General features: G+C 45.7%; 1 protein-coding gene across 2 annotated transcripts in view; it reads left to right on the top strand.

Annotated features, from left to right (window-relative positions):
- The first annotated feature begins 710 nt into the window (after positions 1 to 710).
- The window catches only part of znf516 (zinc finger protein 516), a 152,990-nt gene continuing 128,148 nt past the window's right edge, over positions 711 to 25,552 (top strand). The window contains exon 1 of one of the 2 annotated variants that reach the window (XM_078217155.1): positions 711 to 775. The gene's annotated coding sequence lies outside the window, so the exon portion shown is untranslated. Of the gene's footprint in view, positions 776 to 22,193; positions 22,329 to 25,552 lie in introns of those variants that run through there. The other variant, XM_078217156.1, reaches the window with a different exon arrangement.

Below are 25,552 nucleotides of genomic sequence, written 5' to 3' on the forward strand. Positions count from 1 at the left end.
GGGGTCATCTTTTCACTTCAAGGGTAGTGAGTACCTGGAACAAGTTGCCAGAGGCAGTAGTAGAGGTGGGTACAATTTTGTCTTTTAAAAAGTTTTTAGACAGCAAGATGGGTATAGAGGGATATGGGCCAAGCGCAGGCAATTGGGACTAGCTTAGGGGTTAAAAAAAAGGGCGGCATGGACAAGTTGGGCTGAAGGGTCTGTTTCCATGCTGTAAACTACTATGACTATAATAGCTAAAAAGATAAAGGCAAAATACTGCAGATGCTGAAATCTGAAGCAAAAACAGAAAATGCTGGAAAATCTCAGCAGGTCTGACAGCATCTGTGCGGAGAGAATAGAGCCAACGTTTCGAGTCTGGATGAATTCTTCGTCATTAAAAGCTGCCTTTTCTAAATTGCTCCTGTGGACAGCGGATCAAGTACAGTGGAAGGCGGGGTGGGACTTTACAGAACAATTTGGGCTGGACTCATAGCCATCCCCCTGCCACTCTGCTGGCTGGCTGCAGTGTACGTCAGTAATGTAATACAAGGAATGTAGCAACAGGGGAAAATATTGTACAGCAATCCTCAACTTGCAACCTTCTCCCCACTGGGCACACGCTGTGCAGTCGTCCTTTCATTGAAAAGACATCTCGCCAACCGAACTGCACACAAACAAGCTACAAAGTTAATTCAAGTCAGCGGAATTCAAGTCAGCGGAATCCAAGTCGTGTTTTGATTTTATTTCTACCTCTCTGCATTAGATCATGTTTGCTCCTGTAAGTGGCGCTTCGGTAAGTTGGTGGTTTCTGCAAGACAGCGGCGTTTAGTTCACGTATAAGAATGCTTTATAAATGCGAGATGGATATATAAAGTGTCACGTAAACTGCTTACGTCTTTGCAAATGATGCACACACATACGCAGAGGCAGAAAAATACGCACAAGTTGCATTTTTAAATATATATATAATACAATACACGGAGGTGGGCGATTGGTTGACCAGGATTTTATGTACACTTAATCGTCAAAAAGACATTCCGTTTCTCTGGAGACTGTTGAATATTTAGTGGAGTGCATTTTGTGCTGTTCTTGTTGCCAAAGGGGAATACATTTGTACCAATTCAAGCGGTTGGTAGGACATCAGCTGTGTTGTAAGTATAATGTTGGGTGGGATACATTAATAGAGTGCTTTATGTTTGTGTGTGAGAGAGAGGGGGGAAACTGGATACCGGTAAAGGTCCCCTACTGGGGTGGGGAGCAGTATTTATTTTTAATTCGCTCTGTGATTTCTCCTGTAGCTATGTGTGTGTGTGTGTGTGTGGGTATACCCTTGAATACTGCGCTTATCCCTGTTTGTAAATGAACACAGAAGATGCAGAGTGCTGCTGGTTCCGAGATGGATCTGAGCTGCTTTGCTACACACACGCGTACATACCAAACACATAAGTGTGGACAAGGTATCAACATCTGGATACACTTGGAGGTCGCTAAATAACAATAAAACAAACAATGTTTCTAAACTTTACAATTTAAACAAAAAAAATCCATTGCATTTAGAAGATGGAGGAAGGGAGAAAATAATCTCTGATTTTCTCACTGCTATTTGTCTTGTGGACAATATCGTGCGGAATTAACTAATGACTAAGGTCGCATGTATTTCTTTTGGGGAGAGGGGGGTTTACCCTTTCTAAGATTTGCATGCAAATTCCCAACCCCACCCCACTATCAAGTACACAGCTATGAGTACATTAAATTATCTTCGAAGGGTAAAAGGTATACTTGGGGTAGTAACCCCGTGTTGATAGGGAAAGGACACTGTTCGATTTCATTTCGCTTCAAGTTGTGTAGCCCTCTGTATGACTTCCTTTGGCCCGTTTTAAACCCTGGTTTATTTATGATGAGGTATTTCAGTAACTGCTTCGAAACTGGGGTTCCCCGGCCTTGCATGTGTGGGAGAAAAGAGGCTCAAGCGAATATAATCTATTCTCCAAGAAGTGAATGGAGTTCAGTAGGCGTTACTGAACGTTTGGTGTATTCATCGTGTGGGGAGAGGTGGAGGAAGTTTGCATATTGAATTCCTCTGTCCTGTCTAAACAGCAATTTACACTGATCTTTACTGTTGCCCTTGAGTGCTGTGTGGGTCGCAAGGACTTTTAAAAAGAACCTTGTACATGTAGATTTTACTGCTTTGGATTATGTCGAGGAATGATACTGTGTACTTTTAACTTTGGGTCAGTATTGGGAGCTTAAATAATGTTTGTTTGTCCGGCTGTTTTTGAGTCTAAGTGCTTTGAATGCCGTTGTGCTTTGAATCTTTAGAACAATATTTTTTATATCTCTAACAACTGGAACAGATGTGCTAAAGGGCATATGTTTCTTATTCACAGTATACTGGAAGTTAAACAGCACAATCTGTGCTAATGTGTTACTGAAACCATTGTGAATCAGACAGCATGTGGAGTAAAATTCAGACATGAAGTTACCAAACTGACTTATAATCATAGAATCTTATAGTGCAGAAGGAGGCCATTCAGCCCATTGAGTCTGCACAGACCACAATCCCACTCGGGCTCTCTCCCCCTAACCCCATGCATTTTACCCTAGCTAATCCACCTGACACTAAGGGACAATTTAGCCAGGCCAATCCACCTAACCCGCACATCTTCAGACTGTGGAAGGAAACCGGAGCACCCGGAGGAAACCCACGCAGACACAGGGAGAACGTGCAGATTCCACACAGACAGTGGCCCAAGCCGGGAATTGAACCCAGGCCCCTGTCGCTGTGAGGCAGCAGCGCTAACCGCTATGCCACTGTGCTGCCCCTGACTTCATGCCAATGTAACGGAGATCTGAATTAAACCAACACAATCTCAGACCCAGAGTTTCATTTATAATCCTCCAGAAATAATTATCCTTTCCATTCATCTGCTGTACTGGGAATAAAAAGTTACACCGGATATAACCCTGTGCTAATGATCCAACACTCTATCCTTACTGAACCTTTTGCTGATTCACATTGGAACAAGATGACCAATGTTGTCTGCCACTCATTGATGCAAATCAGAGTTAACACTTGTTAAAATATACACAACATTCACCATCTCCACTTCTCTTGTACCTAAGGGCACTGCAGAGGCTAGTATTCAATATTAAAGAATCTCAGGATATTACAGCACCGAGGGAGCCAATCGCCCAGTCAGTCTGTGCTGACTCTTTTAAAGAGCAATTGTTACAGTCCCAATCCTCCCAGACCTTCCCCGCAATTACTTATCGTCCAATAATTTTCCAAAGCGTATCTGTTTTGCCCTTTTATTGGACACTGTATTAGCCAGCAAAGCAATCCAGTTACAAATTACAACTATACAAAATGGGAATTATAATCTACACTTACACGGCTTGTCAATAAATAACTGGCAGATAATCCAAGAGGTTCCCCCCCCCCCCCCCCCCCCCGCCCCCCCACCCCTACCGCAACATGGCATGTTGTGGAAGGGGCTCACCATTGGCCGGTGGCAGGATCTTCTGGTCCAGCTGCTGTTATTGGCGCTTCCCATTGTCCGCACCTTCCTCCGCCGGGAACATGTGGAGGGGGTTTGCCATTGTCAGGACTGGAAGATCCCACCGGCAGGAACGGCTGAATAATCCCACCCTGTTTGTATAGTTTAGTATCCTTTATGCCTTTTTAATTACTTTCTCAAACTGCCCTGCCACTGTCAATGATCTGTACCCTTATGTCCCCAGATCTCTCCGTTCCTGTCCCATTATTAGAATTGTACCCTTTATCTTTTGTCTCCATGTTCTTATCACCAAAAGATGTCGTCCAGAAATTTCCGGCTGTTCACGCCAGCGGGATTCTCCAGTCCCGCCGACAGTGCACCCCTGCCTCAGGTTTCCCACCAGCATGGGGTGACGTCAATGGAAATTCCCATTGACACCGGTGGGACCAGAGAATCCCACCGCTAGCAAACAATGTGGCACCTCTCACCGGCGGGAGTCACGCGCCTGAGAGGCCGAAGAATCTCACTCATCATTTCATACTCCTACACGATAAATGTGATCTGCCACTTGTTTGCCCATTCCACCAGCTTGTCTATGCCCTCTTGAAGTCACACTATCCTCCTCACAGTTCACAGTATTCCACATTTTGTGTCATCTGCATATTTTTAAACAATTTACCTTGTGCAGCTCTGTATGGATACTTAATATAGCCCAAGAAATACAGTGGTCCTAGTAAAGGCTCCCCGGGCAGAATGGCCTACTCGATGGTCTATTTCTTATAATCTTATAAGTGACTGTTAATTTTGTCTAGAATTATCATTTCAAAAAGATTTCCCACCATTGAGTTTAAACTAACTGGCCCTTAGTTGCTTTTTTTCTAAGATTGGCGTAGATTAGTAATGAACAAGTGAGTTTTAATGACAATTAATGTATTTACGCGATGCATTTTGGAGCGCCCTGCAGTGCTATGCACCCAGGGTAATATTTTTAAAGCGTGTCCCTGTCATAATGTATGGAATAGAGTAACCAATCCTTTCAAAGCAAGGTCCCCAAAACAGCATTGATTTTGCATTAGTATTGGCTGAGGGTTAAATCTTGGACAGAGCACCAGAAGGATTCTCCTCCTCTTCAGATAGTGATGTCCACCTTGGCCCTGGCTTAGTCGGTAGCTCATTTGCCTCAAGTGTTGGAACTAAACAGATATTTGGACACAACGTTCACGAGTGATGTATCCTTTATTGCCTTCTTATCGATAAGGAGAGGAGAACTGAAGAATTCCTAAGGCTTCTTCAGTCTGCTGTGCCCAATTGCGTACAGTCAGCCTTTTTTATAGGGCACAACTTCTAGTAAAGATAATTGTTTCTGGTCACACACATTGGTAAATTATTTACATATGATACAAAGAGGTAGGCCCGAGACAAGAGCTGTTTATTCGTGTCCCATCAGTAATGTCATAGTCTTTAGTGGTAGATAGATGGAATGTCCGTTCAGACAATGGTCACTTAATCATGTCTTTATTACAGTTTCGGTGCTGTTAGCAAGGGCATTCAGCTGTGTCCTGTTGATAGATATAATGAAACATTCCCTTTGTCTGCGCTGACTATTTCATGTACATGCAGAGACAGCCAGTCTACAATGAGGGTGCTGCTAATTTTCCTGGCCCCCCGCTGAGCTCAGTTCACCTCTCCCACACAAGGTCACAAGGTTCTGGATTTAACTTGCACTTCAGGGGTGGGGTTTTCCAGCCACACATGCCCCGAGGCTGGAAATTCCCATCGTGAGCTCAACAGACCTTTAAACGTTATACCAAATTTTCCGTCTCGCCCGCTATGATTCCCAGGGTGGGCGAGACGGGATTTTCGGCCCAGGGCATGAGCACTAAAAATGAGGGCAGGCATTGCAGTGCTGCATTGCTGGAGGTGCTGCTTTTGGATGAGACATTGAACCCCCTCTGCGCGCTTAGGTAGATGTGAAAGGTTCTGTGGCGCTATTTCGAAGAAGCGAAGGAGAGTTCTCCCCGGTGTTGCGGACAATATCACCAAAAACTATTGTCTCATCATTATTGTCTTGTTCTATGTGGAGAGGGGAGGGTGGCTGAGTGCAATTAGCTGTGGCATTTCCTACACTAAATAACAGTAACTACACTTTAAAAAAGTATTCCATTTATGTCTTTAATACAGTTTCGGTGCTGTTAGCAAAGGCATTCAGCTGTGTCCTGTTGATAGATATAGTGAAACATCCACTTTGTCTGCGCTGACTGTTTCATGTACATGCAGAGACAGCCAGTCTATAGTGAGGGTATTTCATTCATTTTTTAAAAAATATGGGGTCACTCATTTAGTACAGACATGATGTGGACTCACCTGCTGAAGGAGCAGCGCTCTGAAAGCTCGTGATTCCAAATAAACCTGTTGGACTTTAACCTGGTGTTACGAGACTTCTGACTGATTTAGGACGGAGACAAGGAAAACAAAAATCTCTAGAGGGTCGTGAGTCTTTGGGATTCTCTTCCTCAAAAGGCTGTGGAAGCAGGGAGTTAATGAATATCTTTTAAAGCAGAGTTAGATAGAGTCTTGATGAGCAATGAGGTGAAAGGTTGTCAGAGTTAGCAGGAATGTGGGGTTGAGGTTACAGCCAGACCTTATTGAATGACTGCGCAGGCTTGAGGGGCTGAGTGGCCTACTCTTGCTCTGAATTTGTATGTTTGTGAGGTGCTTTGAGATGTCCGGTGGTGGAGAAAAGTGCAAGTCTTTTTTCAGAGGGCAATTTAACATCCCATCTCAGAGATAGCATCTTTGACACTCTCTCAATGTTACAATGAAGTGTCAACCAAGATCACGCTCACAAATCTCTGGTGAAACTTTCGGCTTGAACTTCTGTGGCAGAGACAAGAGCGGGTACAAAACATATTCCCTCTGTCTTGACAACATCGTGCTACTTTGCTCCTAACTTGATGCTATATGGAGGGGAGGCAATGGCCCAGTGGTATTATCGCTGGACTATTAATTCAGAAACTCAGCGAATGTTCTGGGGACCCGAGTTCGAATCCCGCCACGGCAGCTGGTGGAATTTGAATTCAATTAAACAAATCTGGAATTAGGAACCTACTGATGACCCTGGAACCATTGGCGATTGTTGGAAAAACCCATCTTGTTCACTAATGTCCTTGAGGGAAGGAAATCTGCTGTTCCTATCTGGTCTGGCCTACATGTGAATCCAGAGCCACAGCAATGAGGTTGACTCTCAACTGCCTTCCAAGGGCAATTAGGGATGGGCAATAAATGCTGGCCAGCCAGCGATGTCCCATGAATGAATGAAAAAAAGGAGTATCTGGTCCGTCTGATGTGTGAATAATGATAATGTGGTATAACAACAACTTGTAATTCTGTAGCTTATGTAATGTGGTAAAAGGACCCAAGAAGTTTCGCGGGAATATTATGAAACAAAATTTGACATAAAGCCACCCAAAAGAAAGCTTGGTCACAGGGATACATTTGAACAAGTGCCTGAAAGGAGGAAAGAGGGGGTCAGGATGGAAAGCCCAGAATTAGGGCTCAGACAATTAAAGGTCTGATCACCAATGGCATAGTGGATAAAATCTGGGAAGTTCGAGAGGTCAGAATTGACTCTGCCCGCTACATCGGAAAAGCAGCCAGTATAATTAAGGACCCCACGCACCCTGGACATTCTTTCTTCCACCTTCTTCCGTTGGGAAAAAGATACAAAAGTCTGAGGTCACGTACCAACCGACTCAAGAACAGCTCCTTCCCTGCTGCTGTCAGACTTTTGAATGGACCTACCTCGCACTAAGTTGATCTTTGTCTACATTCTAGCTATGACTGTAACACTACATTCTGCACCCTCTCATTTCCTTCGCTATGAATGGTATCCTTATCTGTATAGCACGCAAGAAGCAATACTTTTCACTGTACACTAATACATGTGACAATAATAAATCAAATCAAATCAAATTACGTGAACACAGTTATGTCAGGAGGGCGTAGGAGTGGAGAAAACTAGAGAAATAGCTAGACAGGGCGGCACGGTGGCATGGTGGTTAGCACTACTGCCTCACAGCACCAGGGACTCGGGTTCGATTCCTGGTTTGGGTCACTGTCTGTGTGGAATTTGCACATTCTCCCCGTGTCTGTGTGGGTTTCCTCCGGGTGCTCTGGTTTCCTCCCACAGTCCAAAGATGTGTGGGTTAGGTTGATTGGCCAGGCTAAATTGTCCCACTGTGGCACCCTACCTGACAACCCCAAAGGAGTAAAAACTGCCTTTAAAAAAAATTAGATTCAATTGTCATTAATAAAGACTTCAAAAGGAAAAAAAAACTTGAAATGATGGCAGAAAGAGACAAAAATCCAAGGCACCTTATTGAAAACCATATTCAAGGGCAGCACAGTGGCACAATGGTTAGCACTTCTGCCTCACAGCACCAGGGATCTGGGTTCAATTCCCGGTTTGGTCACTGTCTCTGTGGAGCTTGCACATTCTCCCCGTGTCTGCGTGGGTTTCCTCCGGGTGCTCCGGCTTCCTCCCATACTCCGAAGATGTGTGGGTTAGGTGGATTGGCCATGGTAAATTGCCCTTAGTGTACCCAAACAGGTGCCGAAGTGTGGCGACTAGGGGGTATTCACAATGACATCATTGCAGTGTTAATATAAGCCTACTTGTGACTAATAAATAAACTTACAACTTTAAAGAAGGAGGAAGAATTGATTACCATGTCAGATGGATTCCTTCAGCAGAACCTAAGGATATTTAGAAACAGAGGTATTTTTATTTTCTGAACATTTGCCCTGTAAGTGCATTGTGCATGTTTTGTATATTACAGTACTTTATTGGTACTCCTGATCCATTCCTTCAATTGTTTTAAAAATAATCGGAATGAACAACTACAGTGTGTTCCATTTCAGCTGTGAAAGAAAACCCACTGCGGTGTGTAGCCTGAAACTGGATGATGCATCATTCCAGATGTCAGCCAAGAGTTCACACCTCTGGAATGGAAGTTATTGCTTGGTGAGACTGCGCTTAGTCTCCCGGCGCTACTAACTGAAGGCAGGCGTTGCAGAAAACTCGTAAAGCGATGCCATCAGATTCGCAGACCTCAGTGAACCCTCCTATTTTACTTGCGCAATTTGGAGAAAGCAATTGTGTTAAAATGGAACAGCTGACTTGCATTAAAACGGGTTGCATGGAGGTTATACTTCATTACAATAGAAAGCGTGAGCATTGATTCAGGTTTCCTGAGAGAAATGTTCATTTAATATTTCTTACAAAATGATTCTGAACTTTACACAATTTTTATAAACACTCAAATCGATTGGTTTAGTTGTCCTAAAGGGCAAAGTAATTTGGGTCGGAGCTAGAAGGGCACAAATAAAGCGTCTTTTAGTGGGGAGAATTTATGCTTGAATGGGAGCCTTAGTCAATCCATCTGAAAGCATGCTTCTTACACGAGGTACGGTGATACCTCAAAAAGAGAAAACAGGTTGTTTTCCAAGCTGCGAAGACTCTAATATTGCTTTGTTTAAATGTCCTTTTGCAATGAATCAACAACATTTCCTTGCGTTTTGGAAAAAAAAAGAAATGAATAAGGTGTTCCTTCCTGTGAGGTTAGCCAACTTCCAACGTAATCATAGAGAAGCTGCATTTTAAGGACTGGGAGTGATCGGGCAGTTAAAAACAATTATATTGACTCAGATGGTTGCAATACAGGATAAGGTGAAGGCCATTCGGCCCCTCGAGCTTGTTCCTCCATTCATCTGATCTCAATTCCATCCATCCATCTTAGAGTCATAGGGTCATACAGTGCAGAAAAAGCCCTTCGACCCATCGAGTCTGCCCTGACACTAACTACTACTAAAGGCGCGCTAATCCCATGGTCCAGCTCTTGTCCCATATCCCTGAAGGTTATGATATTTCAAGTGCTCACCCAAATACTTTTTAAAGGTTGCAAATGTTCTGGTCTCCACTACCTTCCCAGGCAGTGCATTCCAAATTTCCACCACCCTCTGAGTGAAATCCCCTCTGACCTTTGTTCCATATTCCTTAATACCCTTGTGTGTATCAAAAGGAACTGTTGAACCCCAGACTTAAAATGAATAATTGAGCTAGCATCTACTGGTTTTTCTGAGGGAGAGGATTCCACACTCAGACCATCCTTTGAAGACATGCTTCTTAACTTCTCTCCTTAATTTCTGGCATCTGAATTTAAGGTTATGTCTCCTCATCCTAGCCTTTCCCACCAACAGGAAAAATGTTTCCCACTATCTACCCACTCAACAACTTTCAAAATGCGAAATAAAACATTCAAATTACCCTCAATCTATATCCCATCAAATATCAACCTTGTTTATGAAAACTGAGCTCATAATCTAATCCTTAAGGTGCCTTCTTTCTACCATCCCAACTCTTTCTGATAGTTAGTGCAGTCTGCTGCTGAGAACCTCATGGGCGGGATTATCCACCCTCGCTCACCCGGAAACCGGAAAATCCCACCCGAGGTCAACGGACCTCTCCATGGCCCACCCTTCGCCCACTCCTTGCCCGCTCCAATTCCCGTGGTGGGTGGGATGGTATAATTCGCCCCTATGTGTTCATGCTGATTGAGGCCCATTCATCTCAACAGCAGTTTTAACTTGGGTCTCAGCTTAACCTCATGGACACAGGCTCTCCCAGTACTGTGAGCACATGTAGCACGTAGACTAACAGCCTCAATGTATATCACAATCAATGACTCTGAACTAATTGAAGGGGACATCAATGACCTCCCCAAACTCATCAAGGTAAGACTATGCTTGCAACTCTAGCCCTATCACTCACAACTTCCTGCTCCCCCACTTCCCTCTATCACTTCTACTGTTAGTGCTCTGCACACCACTCCACTTCCACCATCACAATCCCCTCTTTCCCCTCTGGGAGTAGTGTTGTCTTAGGAGAGCCGTGGAGGTGTTGAGTAACAGTGCAGGAAAAGATGTCTTGCAGGGTCCTATACATCTATATCCACTCTTTTCTCTTCTTAGAACCATAGAAAAGTTACAGCACAGAAAGAGACCATTCAGCCCATCTTGTCCATGCCAGCCCGAGGACACCCAGGCACCCTTTCTAATCCCACCTTACTGCACCCGGCCCATAACCCTGTAGCTTATAGCACTTAAGGTGCAGATCCAGGTACTTTTTAAAAGAGTTTAGGGTCTCTGCCTCCACCACCAACTCGGGCAGCGAATTCCAAACACCCACCAAACTTTGCATAAAAAAGTTCTTCCTCATGTCCCCTCTACACCTACTGCTACTTATCTTGAATCCATGTCCCCTGGTTCTAGAATTCTCCACCAAGGGAAACAATTATATCCTGTCCACTCTATCTTTACCCCTCATAATTTTGTACCCCTTTATCACGTTATCTCTCAGCCTTCTTTGTTCCAAGGAAAATAACCCCAGCCTGTCCAATCTCTCCTTATAGCTACTTTCTTCTGTGCTTTTCTTCCTTTGTGGGCCAGCTGTGGCTCGGTTGGTAGCTCTCCTACCTCCACTGCGGAAGGTTATGGGGGTCACATTCCACTCTGGGGACGGAATTCTCCCATGCCCTCACCGGCAGATTCCATGGCAGATGATGAGGAAGAATTCAAAGGGAGGTCTCACAACTGGCCTTAGTCCGGCATGAGTTTCCCACCGGATCTTCCGCTGGTACCGCCGCGGCGGATCGGTAAGCCAGCTGGAGGCTGGTGTGAACCTTATCTGCATCCCGCTAATGGGACGCAGGTGAAGGCCCAGTCACCATTGCCCGATTCTCCGCGGCGTCATCGGGAAAACACGCTAGTGCGGATATGTCTGGAACTACATGGCGTGCGGATATTGGGACTCACCTGATCAATGCCTGGGGCTGCCTCCGGAGTTCAGGATGGAGTCTGGACCCTGGAACACCACAGCGATGGGTGGGAGGACCTTCTGCAGATGGACTTTCCAGATTCACTGTCATTGAGGGGGGTCCATCTTCCAGCTTCAGAATGTTCCTGGAGATCCAGCTTTGTTCTTAGGGGGTCCATTGTCTGGTCAAAGAGTGCTCCTGCAGATCCATCTTCATTTTCTGGATGTCCACCTTCTTTCTGTTCCTCAGGGATCAGTGCCGGGACCTTTGCTATAATATATATAAATGATTTGGAGGAAAATGTAACTGGTTTGATTAGTAAGTTTGCGGACGACACAAAGGTTGGTGGATTTGCGGATAGCGATGAGGACCATCAGAGGATACAGCAGGATATAGATCAGTTGGAGACTTGGGCGGAGAGATGGCAGATTGAGTTTAATCCGGACACATGTGAGGTAATGCATTTTGGAAGGTCTAATACAGATAGGAAATATACAGTAAATCGCAGAACCCTTAAGAGTATTGATAGGCAAAGGGATCTGGGTGTACAGGTACACAGGCCACTGAAAGTGGCAATGCAGGTGGAGAAGGTAGTCAAGAAGGCATATGGCATGCCTGCCTTCATTGGCCGGGGCATTGAGTTTAAAAATTGGCCAGTCATGTTGCAGCTTTATAGAACCTTAGGTAGGCCGCACTTGGAATATAGTGTTCAATTCTGGTCGCCACACTACCAGAAGGATGTGGAGGTTTTGGAGAGGGTACAGAAAAGATTTACCAGGATGTTACCTGGTATGGAAGGCATTGGCTATGAGGAGAGGTTGGAGAAACTTGGTTTGTTCTCACAGGAACGACGGGGGTTGAGGGGCGACCTGATAGAAGTCTACAAGATTATGAGAGCCATGGACAGAGTGGATAGTCAGAAGCTTTTTCCCAGGGTGGAAGAGTCAATTACTAGGGAGCGCAGGTTTAAGGTGCGAAGGGCAAGGTTTAAAGGAGATGTACGAGGCAGATTTTTGACACAGAGAGTAGTGGGTGCCTGGAACCCATTGCCGGGGGAGGTTGTGGAAGCGGATACGGTAGTGACTTTTAAAGGGCGTCTGGACAAATACATGAATAGGATGGGAATAGAGGGATATGGTCCTCGGAAGGGTAAGGGGTTTTAGTTCAGTCGGGCAGCATGATCGGTGCAAGCTTGGGGGGGCTGAAGGGCCTGATCCTGTGCTGTAATTTTCTTTGTTCTTTGTTCTTTGATCTTCTTCAATAGTGGATCAGTGATGTTGGGCGCCTTTTCAATATGGCGCCCGGATAGGACAATGGATCTCACATCATCCAGCCTTCCCTGCCACTGAATACAGAGTAGCCACTCCCCCCCTTCCCCACCACCACCACCGGGTGTGCAATGAATGAGGTCGTGCCTGGAGAATTTAGCATATTTCCCCACCAACTGCCACAACGGGAAACACTCCACTTCCCACCTCGCCATGGGACTTAGTCCCAGGATGGGAAAATTCCACCCAAGGCCTTGAACATCAACATCAGTGCTGATGTCCATGCATTACTGAGTGAGTGCTGTCCTGTCGGTGATGCCGTCCTTCGGGTGAGACGTTAAGCCAAGGCCTCAGCTGCCCTTTGCTCATTCGGAGGACAAGCGCAGACACGATGGGCTGAATGGCCTCCTGTGCTGTAACAATTCTGTGAACCCCCATCCTATCGCAGAGATGGCTGGCTACTGCATTGATCAGAAAAGGTCGGGATTGGTTCCCTGGCCTGCATTGAGTTAGCAAGTCTTCACCAATGAAGATTTACTGTTCTGACTGGCGTTCTGGAATTGGAGGAGTTGGGAAACGGAACAACTTTGGTTGGAATTCTGCATGTGTGTGCACAACGAGTGCCCCTTCTCTCTGATATTTGGGAGAAATCATCATAGAATCCCGACAGGACAAAAGAAGGCCATTCGGCCCATCGAGCCTGCAACAACCCCACCCTATCCACATAACCCCCCCACATTTACCCTGCTATTTCCACTGAAACTAGGATCAATTTAGCATGGTCGATTAACCTAACCTGCACATCTTTGGAGTGTGGGAAGAAACCGGAGTATCCAGAGAAAACCTACGCAGGCACAGGGAGAACGTGCAGACTCTGCACAGACAGCGACCCAAGCCGAGAATCGAACCCGGGTCCCTGGCGCTGTGAGGCAGCAGTGCTAACCACTGTGCCACCGTGCCGCCCTTTCAGTTCATTGATAAAAAGTCCCTTTATAATTCTGGCCCACATGGACAGATTTTACACTGGCTTTGAACGAGATTCTCTTTAAAGTTTTTAAAAGTTTAAGGTTTATTTATTAATGTCACAAGTAGGCTGACATTAACACGGCAATGAAGTTACTGTGGTGGATGTAAGAGATCCCAGTGAACTACTTCGAAGAAGACCAGGGGGGTTCACCCTGGTGACGTGGCCAATATTTATCCCTCAACAATATCACTCAAAAAATAATGTCTGGTTATTTCCACATTGCTGTGTGCAAATTGGCTTCCAACATTCCAACAGTTTCAATGCCTCAAAAAATCACTTCATTTGCTGTGAGGTGCTTTGCGAGCTCCTGAGGTAGTGAAAGGTGCTATATAAATACGGGTTTTTCTTTCAGAGGCAATGGCCGGAATTCCCTGGTCTCGCACGCCCTGCCTCCGCTGTCAGCGAGGACGGAAAATCCGGCGCTCAGCCAAATCTCCATTGACAGCAGCGGGACCGGAGAACCCCAGTCGTGGGCGAGGTCGGAGAATTCCGGCCGTGGGTTTAGAATCTGCAGAACGAGTGTATTCCTGATTGACTTGAGACTTCACTCATTCTGCCCGAGCGATAATAATTCTAACGCAGTTTCTGGAAATCAGTGCTCCACTACGAGAATATTTCGTGGTTTCTGAAAATTCCTGCTGCAATTTTATTCCCTCGGGGTTTCCATGGGAATGATGTAAAGAAATAGACAAAGCGAGCGCATTCTGTTAAAAAGATTCATCAAAATTTAATACAGTTGATGTCCCAACAGTTTCCTGACGAAAGTGCATCGGGGGATAGAGATGATTGTGAAATACTTTGGAAGCATTGAGAGTAGAACGAAATGTGTTCTGCAAATTTAGTCTTTTATTTCTGGCTGGTTATTCCTGCAAGAAGCAGGAAGTGAAAAAGAATTGATTACATATCATGTACAGCACAGAAACAGGCCATTCGGCTTACCTGCTCCATGTGGCGTCTGTGCTCAGCACAAATATCCTTCCCCATCTCTTCACCTCACCCCAGCTTTCTATTCTTGGATCCCTCATGTAGTTATCTATCTTCTCCTTAAATGTCTCAACCACTCACTGTGGTAGCAACTTCCACCACTCTCTGAGCAAAGACGAATCTCCTAAACTCCCTATTGGATTGACTGGTGATGATCTTATAAGTTTATGTATTCATGTCACAAGTAGGCTTATATTAACACTGCAATGAAGTTACTGCAAAAATCCCCCAGTTGCCACACTCCGGTGGCTGTTCGGGTGGGAGGATTTAGCCTGGCCAATGCACCTAACCTGCAAGTCTTTCGGACTGTGGGAGGAAACCGGAGCACCCGCAGGAAACCCACGCAGAGACAGAGAGAAGGTGCAGACTCCGTACGGACAGTGACCCAAGCTGGGAATCAAACCCGGGTCCCTGGCACTGTGAGGCAGCAGTGCTAACCACTGTGCCACCAATGCCACCTATATATCCACTCCTAAGAGCGTTTCAGGTACAAAATCAGAATCTGGAGTGTCAGTAGCCCTGACACTGCTCATTAGGGGCACGGTGACATAGTGATTAACACTGTTGCCTCACAGCACCAGGGACCCGGGTTTGATTCCCACCAGGGACCCGGGTTTGTCTGTGTGGAGTTTGCACGTTCTCCCCGTTTTTGAGTGGGTTTCCTCCGGGTGCTCCGGTTTCCTCTCACAGTCCAAAGATGTGCGGGTTCAGTTGATTGGCTATGTTAAATTGACCCTTAGTGTCAGAGGATTAACAGGGTAAATAAGTGGGGTTGTGGGGATAGGGCCTGGGTGGAATTGTTGTTGGTGCAGACTCGATGGGCTGAATGGCCTCCTTCTGCACTGTTGGGATTCTATGATTCTATGATATACACAGGTGAGACTCCCTGATTGGGCAGGCCATCATTACCTCAATCAGGGAGCTCATACTCCAAGGGACCCACCTCGCTGAGGTCACTGCAGTCAGGTTACCCTCCACACCTGGCACTTTTCCAGAAGGGGGAAGCTGTGGCCTGTTCAGTCTTTTCTAATAGTTATAACTTCTCAGTTCAGAGCTGAAAATGAAAATTCTGCTAACAATATGTATTGTTTTGAAACTGTGGTTACTGACACACCACAAGGACTGAATACTCAACCTGCACACACTCAGCCAGCCGATAGGATATGAATATTATTATCGTAGGTTAATTGAAAGCACTGACATATTTACTGATGGGAGTGCCGGTGTTTATGAAATGTCTATGTTCACTTGTGTGGACAGACCTTAAGTAAAATCTTATTTTATTCCCGTGCACAATACCGCATTTTCTTGATTGCAACCAGGCTATCTTTCCGAGGAATGTACTGACACCCCCCCCTCTCCTCCCCACCTCTCCTCCACCCTCCCCCCCCCCCCCCCCCCCCCTCTGCCCCGAGCCCCCACTGTTGGCTCCCAGTCCAATCATGTGGATTTTCTTTTTGAGTCATAGGTTTTATTTCCTCAGATTTGGAATCTCTCTGGGATTGTTAATTACACATAATAAATTCTGCAAGGTAGACACTTAAAATAACCTCACATTGCAGCATTTTACTCGCCCGATATAAATAGAAGCAAGCTGAAGTCCGGTTCATTTATGTTTATTTCCCTGTTCAGCTCCCAATAAAGAACAGTTTCAGGTCGAGTGTCTTTTTTTAATAATTGGCCTAACCAGTGTCATATAGGTTGGCAATCTGAGTCTTGTTTATGGCCGGAGATGACTCAAAGTGCCATTTTGAATTGAGTTCAGGCTTAACAAAAAGGCCTCAGACCAGAGGCCTACAAAGGATATGGAGTCGGCCTCCAATTCTGGGCTGTTGGGCATTCCCTATTCCCTCCACACCAATGTTCGTCTGCCGTTAACTGCCCTAGGCCCTATGCTCTGGAATTTCCCGCCTAAACATCTCCACCTCTTTATCCTCCTGTTAGATGCTCTTTTAAAACCCAACTCTTTGACCACGCTTTTGACCCACTGCCCTAGATATCTCCATGAGGGGCTCGGTCCCGGTTACTTTTCTGATCCTTGCTCCTGTGAAGCACTGTAGGGATTTTTACTGTGTTTGAGTTGCTATATAAATGCAGGTTGTTGTTAGACTCAGCTGACCAGGCAGCAGCTGTGGAGAGAGAAGCAGAGTTGATGTTCCAGATCCATTCTTTTTCACGAGAATTGCAAAATGGTTAGATTAGCACTGCGACATAAACAATCCCGTCGCGCTATTTTTAAACAAGAGCAGGGGGAGTTCTCCCCGGTGTCATGGGCCTCAACCAGCATCAGATTATCCAGTCACTATCACTTCGCTGTTTGTGGGAGCTTGCTTTGCACAAAGTCACTGCCGCTGCTTTCCACATGCGTTGGGTAGCCAATCCAAAGGGATCTTTACCGATTTTGGTTCTGTTCCTGCCTCCGAACCTGTCCCAATGGAAGAGGTAAAATCCAGCTCCTTAACTCTGTTACAGGTGGCACGGTGGCACAGTGGTTAGCACTGCTGCCTCACAGCTCCAGGGACCCGGGTTCCATTTCCAGCTTGGGTCACTGTGTGTGTGGAGTTTGCACATTCTCCCCATGTCTGCGTGGGTTTCCTCCGGGTGCTCCGGTTTCCTCCCACACTCCAAAGATGTGCGGGTTAGGTTTATTGGCCATGCTAAATTGCCCTTTAGTGTCAGGGGAATTAGCAGGGTGAAGAAGAAGGGTGAATGTGTGGGGTTATGGTGATAGGGCCTGGGTGGGATTGTTGTTGGTGCAGACTCAATGGGCCAAATGGCCTCCTTCTGTATTGTAGGGATTTTATGATTCTATCCATGTACCTGTCCAAATGTATTTTAAATGTTGTAATTGTACCCGCCTCTACCACCCCCTCCAGCAGCTCATTCCAAACACGCTCCACCCTCTATGTGAAAAAATTGCCCCTCACCTTCCCCCCGCCTTGTACTCAGCCTCCCGGGGTGGGGGTGGGGGGGGCCTCAATGGCCTCCGGTTCCACAGGTGAGGCCAACACAACTGTTCCCTGTTCATGGGGAGCAGGTATTTTCTTCGCTGGAGAAAACTTCTCCCGGCGAGGCCTTAAAGGCAAGCAAGCACGGACGATTGAGCACCAGCTCGCTAAACACATGTAGATGATCATTCCCATAAATTTAAATAAATCATTCAGTCCGTCGCCCATTTCCGGCGAGAAGCTGACTGTGTAGGCAATGTGGGTGCCGTAAAATTGCAGCAGTCGCAAAAACCGGCGCCATTCGCGCTAGCCGCTTTACGCCCGATTTTATGGCATTTTCCCACCGCAAAATGGGCGTAAAGTGACAGTAAAATTCCACCCATGAAGTTGCGGGTATGTGGTTAGAAATGTACCATCATTTGGTGCAATCGCTTGTGTCAATCCAAGATGTAGAAGTTGAAGAAGCCAAAGATGTGTAGGTTAGGTGGATTGGCCATGCTAAACTGCCTCTTAGTGACCCAAGATGTGTAGGTTCGGGGGATTGGCCATGCTAAAATGCCTCTTAGTGACCCAAGATGTGTAGGTTAGGAGGATTAATAAATCGGGTAAATACATGCGGTTGCAAGAATAGGGCAGGTGTGGACCTGGGTGAGATGCTGACTCAGTGCAGACTCAATGGGCCCAATGGCCTCCATCTGCACTGTAGGGATTCTATGATTCTATAATTCTGAGCTTCACTTTTCATTCTGATCATATTTGACTGGAAACGTTAACTCTGTTTTTCTGCCTTTTACAGATGCTGCCAGAGCTGCAGAGTTTTTTCAGCCCTCACATAGAAACATAGAAACTAGAAGCAGGAGGAGGCCATTCGGCCCTTCGAGCCTGCTCCGCCATTCATTATGATCATAGCTGATCGTCAAATTCAATATCCTGATCCCTCTTCTCCCCCATATCCCTTAATCCTTTTAGCCCCAAGAGCTATATCGAATTTCTTCTTGAAATCAGACAAAGTTTTGGCCTCAATTACTTCCCATGGTAGTGAATTCCACACATTCACCACTCCCTGGGTGAAGAAATGTCTCCTCAGTTCTAAAAGATTTACCCCTTATCCTCAAACTGTGGTTGTTCAAGACATTGGTAAGGCCACACTTGGAATACTGTGTATAGTTCTGGTCACTCTATTATCGAAAGGATATTAAACTAGAAAGAGTGCAGAAAAGATTTACTAGGATGCTACTGGAACTTGATGGTTTGAGTTATAAGGCGAGGCTGGATAGAGTAGGACTTTTTTCCCTGCAGAGTAGGAGGCTTAGAGGCAGATAGTCAACATCTTTTCCCAAAAGTAGGGGAGTCTAAAACTAGAGGTATAGGTTTAAGGTGAGAGGGGAGAGATACAAAAGGGTCCAGAGGGGCAATTTTTCCACACAGAGGGTGCTGAGTGTCAGGAACAAGTTGCCAGAGGTAGTAGTAGAGGCGGGTACAATTTTGTCTTTTAAAAAGCATTTAGATAGTTACATGGGTAAGATGGGCATATGGGCCAAATTAGGGATTTAAAAAGAAAAGGGCGGCATGGACAATTTGAGCCGAAGGGCCTGTTTCCATGCTGTAAACCTCTAAGACTCTGTGACCCCTAGTTCTGGACTTCCCCCACCATCAGGAACAATTCTTTCCAATTCTATCTGTCTGTCTTTATTACATTAAAGATGTGGTTTGCATGCTGCTCCTTGATGTCAGATACTCTCAGTAGAGTAAATCACTGATGTCCATTATTCTTACCTATCTAATTCCAGCGATGATTTCTTTCACTAGTGTTTTTTGTTTGCTATGACAGCATTGAAGATGTTTCTTTCTTACAGTTGAGATTCACGGCCTTGCCGCCCGCCGCCCGCCCCCCACCACCCCCCCCCCCCCCACCCCGCCCTTTTCATCTTGCTGCTGCAAAATATATTATTTTTATCTTCTACTTTTAATGAAAGCAAAGATTTGAGAAACATAGAACATAGAACATAGAAAGCCACAGCACAAACAGGCCCTTCGGCCCACAAGTTGCGCCGATCACATCCCCACCTCTAGGCCTATCTATAGCCCTCAATCCCATTAAATCCCATGTACTCATCCAGAAGTCTCTTAAAAGACCCCAACGAGTTTGCCTCCACCACCACCGACGTCAGCCGATTCCACTCACCCACCACCCTCTGAGTGAAAAACTTACCCCTGACATCTCCTCTGTACCTACCCCCCAGCACCTTAAACCTGTGTCCTCTCGTAGCAACCATTTCAGCCCTTGGAAATAGCCTCTGAGAGTCTACCCTATCCAGACCTCTCAACATCTTGTAAACCTCTATCAGGTCACCTCTCATCCTTCGTCTCTCCAGGGAGAAGAGACCAAGCTCCCTCAACCTATCCTCATAAGGCATGCCTCCCAATCCAGGCAACATCCTTGTAAATCTCCTCTGCACCCTTTCAATGGCTTCAACATCTTTCCTGTAATGAGGTGACCAGAACTGCGCGCAGTACTCCAAGTGGGGTCTAACCAGGGTCCTATAAAGCTGCAGCATTATCTCCCGACTCCTAAACTCAATCCCTCGATTAATGAAGGCCAGTACGCCGTACGCCTTCTTGACCGCATCCTCCACCTGCGAGGCCGATTTAAGAGTCCTATGGACCCGGACCCCAAGGTCCTTCTGATCCTCTACACTGCTAAGAATGGTACCCTTCATATTATACTGCTGCTTCATCCCATTGGATCTGCCAAAATGGATCACCACACACTAATCCGGGTTCAGTTTGTGGCTCAGTTTGTGTTGCGGTAGCTAGGTGGGCTTCCCTTCAGAATGCAGAGCTGTTCCCCCAGTGCTGCTGGTAACTTTAATTCCTGCCTGTAAACTCATTGCTGCAGCTTTAGACTGCAGTGGTGCATAAACCGGGTACATAGTTAGTTGGATGTGTCCCGACTATCCCGGAGTATTGTTTTCATTCATCGCACGGCAGCAAATCTTGGAGAATTAAGTTTGGAGTCCAAAGATGTGCAGGTTAGGTGGATTGGCCACGCTAAATCGCCCCTTCGTGTCCAATGATGTGCAAGTTAGGTGGATTGGCTATGCTAAATTGCCCCTTAATATCCAATGTCGTGCAGGTTAGGTGGATTGGCCATGCTAAATTACCCTTAGTGTCCAATGATGTGCAGGTTAAGTGGATTAGCCACGGTAAATGTGTGGGGTTACGGGGATAGGATGGGGGAGAGGGCCTGGTTCAGATGCTCTGTCAGAAAAGTCAGTGCATACTCAATGGGCTGAATGGCCTCTTCTGCAGTGTAGGGATTCTATAATTCTCTAATTCTAAAATAAATGATGGCAGTCATGCTTGTTGGAACCTTTGGATTGAGATTTCTGTCACCATGTCTGTTCTCTCATCCTTGTTTCCAAACCTCTCCAAGACCTGGCCCGTCTGTACCTCCCCCTTCTCCTCCCCCACTCCCTCCCCACCCACCCACCCACCTTCCCTCCCCTTGACTTCCTCCAGCTCTGCAACTCTCTGAGATTCCTGCGTTCCTCCAATTCCGGTTTCTTGCATATGAAGAAACTCTCATCAATTTTGTTTAATGGGAGATACATGTCATCTAAAGTAAAATAAAGTTTTTCTTTTCTCATTTCCTAATGGACCAAATGGCCAACTCCTGCCTCTAGTTTCTATGGCTGGAATTTTACCGGCACGCCCGCTCCAGGTGCGGGCGAGACTTGGAGAACGGCATTCTCCGTTGGCCTCGGGTGGGATCGTACGAACCTCGGGCGGACGTGCCGGTAAAATTCCACCCTCTGTTTCTAAAGCAGTGACCATACAAAACCGTCACGTAAAAAACTGAATGTTGGTACAACTCACTCCCATGCCAGATGCAAGGTCAATCTGTATTTTTCCAAGAAAGATTTAATCCCAAGTTTCACTGATTTAATAATGCATCCCACTGACATGTTTTATTTTCTGTATCATGCTTGCTACGTTGAAGGGAATTTTCTTTATGCAATGCAGTTGCCAATAATAACATCACCCTTGTTTCATTCTTCCATCTTCATGGTGGAAATTACTTTAGAAACCTTTTCGTATTCTGAGCTTTCAGGGATGGGTTTACTGCCTACATGAAGCACGTGTATGCCTGTGAGGCTGAGCATTTTATTGACAGTTTAATCCACGGCAGATGTTGGAATGACTTTGTGGCGTTAGTACTGGGTTTTGGGAAGGAGTCAGAAAGGGTTAGCAGAGGAGTATATCGTAAATACAGATGAGTAACGGAAATGTACACGTAACACAAAAAATATAATGCAAAGGATTGAGGTGGCAGATGCAGTGAATCAACATTGCAAGCTCACTGCCTGGTGCGTGCCTCTTTTTATGATCATTCTTGCTGAAGTTTTCAACTTTCTGGTGTTCTTTTTTCGCGATGTGACGGATTGACTAGAAATTAAGCAAAACCACTTCCTTTTTTATTTATTGCAGAAGTGGTGCAGGGTAACAGAAAATTCGAACGATGAATCATCGTTCCTTTCAGAATGGGAAGTTTCAAAAAAAAAATTGGTTATTTTGATTCAGCCCTTGATCTGCGAAGAACGAGCAAGCAATATTTTCCGGTCAGCGCTTCAGGAAGCAAGGTTGACATTACCCTCTTTGTAATTCAGCATTTTAATCCTTCTCGGACAGGGAGAGACCGCTGGAAATTTAATTCAATTCCACATTTCAACGTTAAACATGTCAAGGTAAGCCCATGGCGTGTGTGTGTGTGGCACATGCAATATCGGGGATAGTGAAATGCCAAGGATGATCTTCTATTGATAATTACAGTTTGGCATTTTTATATTTACTCTCAACACTAAAAATATAATGGAATAGTGCTGCTATGTTAGGAAATGTGCTGTGAAACTTGCTGTAAAAGAGGTTTCAATTACTTAAAGGAAAATGATTTTGTTTCAGGGATTAGATGATTACTGATTCATTTCCTTACAACCCCCTGGGTATAGTTATCCTTTTAGATTTGCATGTTTTAGCTCAATCCTTCGGTTAGGCCTAGTAATGCATCTTGTATGATATCATTTTCCAAAATAAATCTTGGGAATTTGAATCTTAAATCCCATACGCCGCTGTAGGTGTTGTTGCCCGAGAAAGAGTGGAAACTCGGGTCTGTTTGTGCGGTTACGTTAACCGATTAGTTAATTGTGATAACAAGAGATGAGCAATGATTAATCTGCTTTGCTAACTGTCAAATTCTCCTTTGTTTAACCCACTTGGCTTCGCTCCTTGCAATGCGATTTAATCGGCAGCATCAGAGACAGTTGGCCGCTCGCAGACCATGTTATTAGCCTTCATTTTGAGGCAAAATTGCAGCTTTATAGATGTGATACTGGGGGATGCAAAGCTAAGCAATTCTGGGGATTTACAGCGACACGTGCAAACTGTTGTGCCAAAAAGGCTGACAGACTTTGTCTGAAAGCAAATCACTTTTATCATTGGGGCTGCTTTGTGTAGGGTGCTGTTGGATTAGTGTTAGTTAGGAGATTACAGGATGCCTCTCCAACAGCAACTAATTTCCCGTTGGGAGTAATATCCACATCCAATTATTCATTTGTCGGACATGGACATCATTGGCTGGCCAGCACTTGCTGCCCATCCCTAGTTGCACGGTAGCACAGTGGTTAGCACTGCTGCTTCACAGCTCCAGGGACCTGGGTTCGATTCCCGGATTGGGTCACTGTCTGTGTGGAGTTTGCACATTCTCCTCGTGTCTGCGTGGGTTTCCTCCAGGTGCTCCGGTTTCCTCCCACAGTCCAAAGATGTGCGGGTTAGGTTGATTGGCCATGCTAAAATTGCCCTTTAGTGTCCTGAGATGCGTAGGTTCGAGGGATTAGTGGGTAAATATGTGGGGGTGGGGCCTGGGTGGGATTGTGGTTGGCGCAGACTCGATGGGCCCAATGGCCTCTTTCTGCACTGTAGGGTTTCTTTCTTTCTATAGTTGTCCTTGAGCTGAGTGGCTTGCTAGGCCATTTCAGGGGGCAGTTGAGAGTCAACCACATTGCTGTGCCACTGGAATCACAAGTAGGCCAGACCAGGTAAGGATGGCAGATTTCCTTCCCTAAAGGACATTAGCAAACCAGATGGGTTTTCCCGACAATCGACAATAGCTTCATGGTCATCGGTAGATTCCTAATTCCAGATTTTTAAAAATTGAATTCAAATTCCGCCATCTGCCATAGCGGGATTCAAACCCGGGACCCCAGGACATTAGCTGAGTTTCTGGATTAATAGTCTGGTGATAATACCACTAGGTCATTGCGTCTTCACACTAATAAGCACCAAGATGTGGCTGGATTTTGAGAAGAGGGATCCTTTTCTCTCTCCTTGCAACTGCTTTAAGTTTGAAGAAAGATTATTATATGGATAAGTTGACCAGGAAGGAAGGACAGGAAAGGCCACACAGTTAATTCTGCTGCCAGATCCACTGTTCTAAAGTGTGTGGAAATGATTCTATAATTGAAAAGGAAGGATATCTTTATGGCTGGACTATTAAAGATGTTGGATTCCCATTATAGATGGCATTAGCCTGAAATAAGAGTCATACATTTAATCTGTTTACTGGTACAGTGCACAGTTTTATTTATTTTTCTCTTTTGACATGTGTTTGAGATATTTTTAGTTGAGCAACATGAGATCAGCACCGAGCAAACTGGGTAAGAAGGCATGATTATTATTTTACGGACATTCTTAAAAGTTGCAGTGTTTCGAGGACTCCACTGCCACAGTGTTATTGGATTCCATGAAACTTTCTGGACAGACTGGTCCATAAACAGGAATATATGGTCAGCGGGTAACCGAATATGAAGTATATTTAATGCTGCTGTCAGCTGTTAGTGAATGAAGCACTGCGCACGGTGGCACAGTGGTTAGCACTGCTGCCTCACAGCGCCAGGGACCCAGGTTCAATCCCAGCCTTGGGTCACTGTCTGTGTGGAGTTTGCACTTTCTCCCTGCGTCTGCGTGGGTTTCCTCCGGGTGCTCCGGTTTCCTCCCACAGTCCAAAGATGTGCAGGTTAGGTTGATTGGCCATGCTAAATTGACCCTAGTGTCAGGGGGATTAGCAGGGTAGGTTTGTGGGAATAGGGTCTGGGTGGGATTCTAGTTGGTGGAGTCAATGGGCCGAATGGCCTCCTTCTGTACCGCAGGGATTCTATGATAATTGCAAATCTGTGATTTTATTTTTAAGAAGGTTGTTCTTCAACAACAACAACTTGTATTTATATAGCACCTTTGATGCATTTCCCTAGGTGCTCCACAGCAGGTATATCAGTCAAAATTTGACACCGATCCAAATAAGGGCCGGAATATTACCGCCCCGCCCGCCATGGGAAATGGAGCGGGTGAGGGGCAGACAACAACAGGAAGGTCCATTGACCTCTGGCGGGATTTTATGGTTTCGGGACGAGCGAGGCCGTAAAGTCCCACCCAAGGAGTTACTTGGACCGGTGACCAAAGCCTTGGTCAGAGAGTTAGCTTTTAAGGATTGTTTGGCAGGTGGGGGTATGGGGAGAAGGAGGTGGGGAGCTTTAGAGCGGGAATTCCAGAGCTTCGGGCTTAGATAACTAAGGGCACGGCCGCCAGCTAAAAATCAGGAATTGTGCAAGAGGCCGGAATTGGAGGAGCACAGAGATCGCAGAGGGTGTGAGGCAGAAGGAGTTGACAGAGAGAGGGAGGGACAAAGATTTGAAAACAAGGATATGAGAATTTAAAAATCGAGGTGTTACTGAAATGGGAACCAATGAAGGTTAGCCAACACGGGTGATGGACGAAGAGGACATTGCGTGAGTTAATGGGTTCTGTAGGTAACATACACGGCAACCACAGTGAGATGGCAGGATTGCCATTGCGATGGATCTCTCCGTCTTTCATTAGTGTTCTTGCAGCCGCATCCATTCACTCCGTGAACATTCAG

The sequence above is a fragment of the Mustelus asterias genome, chromosome 7 (assembly GCF_964213995.1).
Source record: "Mustelus asterias chromosome 7, sMusAst1.hap1.1, whole genome shotgun sequence".
Classification (NCBI taxonomy): domain Eukaryota; kingdom Metazoa; phylum Chordata; class Chondrichthyes; order Carcharhiniformes; family Triakidae; genus Mustelus; species Mustelus asterias.